Source organism: Camelina sativa, chromosome 20 (assembly GCF_000633955.1).
Source record: "Camelina sativa cultivar DH55 chromosome 20, Cs, whole genome shotgun sequence".
Lineage (NCBI taxonomy): Eukaryota > Viridiplantae > Streptophyta > Magnoliopsida > Brassicales > Brassicaceae > Camelina > Camelina sativa.
The window spans coordinates 16,505,610-16,506,753 of NC_025704.1; positions in this window are offsets into that span (position 1 = coordinate 16,505,610).

Consider the following 1,144-nt stretch of genomic DNA (forward strand, 5'->3'; position numbering starts at 1 on the left):
AAATGTCAGCGTCGTAGTACATCCCCACTTCATTCATAGTTAGAATCATTATTATGGGCGATGGAGTGTATCCGGTCCAGAGTGATTGATTGCCGGCGATTCGAGACGGATTCTGCAGAGTTACTAGCAATGGTGTTCCGGAGGAGTGGCCGGCTTCTCAACGCTTCTGGAGGAGTTTCAGGTGCTTAGTTCTTCAATGCCTTTTTCACCCTTATCAAGATCCCAAGGACGTCCAATGTGAAGGCTGATTGCTTAGCTCGTTCTTCTAGAGATTTAGTTTCAGAGTCGTCTTTTGTAAACACTTTTCCTCCAGTTTGGGCAACCAATCGAGGAGTTTTATTTTAATTATTTAATGTGAGGTTGACAAAAAAAAAAGATGGAAATACATATATTTTGGTTAGGTTTTTATTTAGATTTTATATAATCGATAGATTAGGATGTAAGTAAGTATTGTTTAAATCAGTAAATTAATATATAGAAAAGATATATATGTTATATATTTACACATATCTATTATTATAAATTCCCCTATTTATAATATATTCTTATATTTATCTTCCATCTTTTTAAAGAAATATATTGCATATGGATCTTATTATTCTTTTATTTTCCTGTTAATGTAATAGATGATAACTATTTTACATAGGTTTCAAGGACCAGATGAATCGATCAATAAATTTGTTTCTAATTAATATCATGTATTATTTTATATAATCAGAATGATTAACGTGTAAATTATTTCTAATCCTTATAATTTATTTTTCATAATTTGATTACACTTGGATTGCCATATTTGCAGGAAAACAATGATCGTTAATAGCTATGTATATTTTTGGGAATATAGAAACGAAATTGTTTAATTTTTATCTTTAGCTTAAATTTTATTTAGATTATTTAAATAATCATGTTATATGAAAATTGATAATAATTCCATGTTTTGATTATTACTTTTTTAAAAAAAAAAATTGAACAGGTTAAACCTAAAGAATACTAGAATGAGGATGGTCATGAGGATGATGTTATGATTTCTTCAACGACTACAACAATTAAATTCTCAGATTGGATTATATTCAACTAGAGGGTTATTCCGTGCTACGCACTGTAACACCCGCAAACCAATTTTTGGTATTTTGGTAAGGGTGTC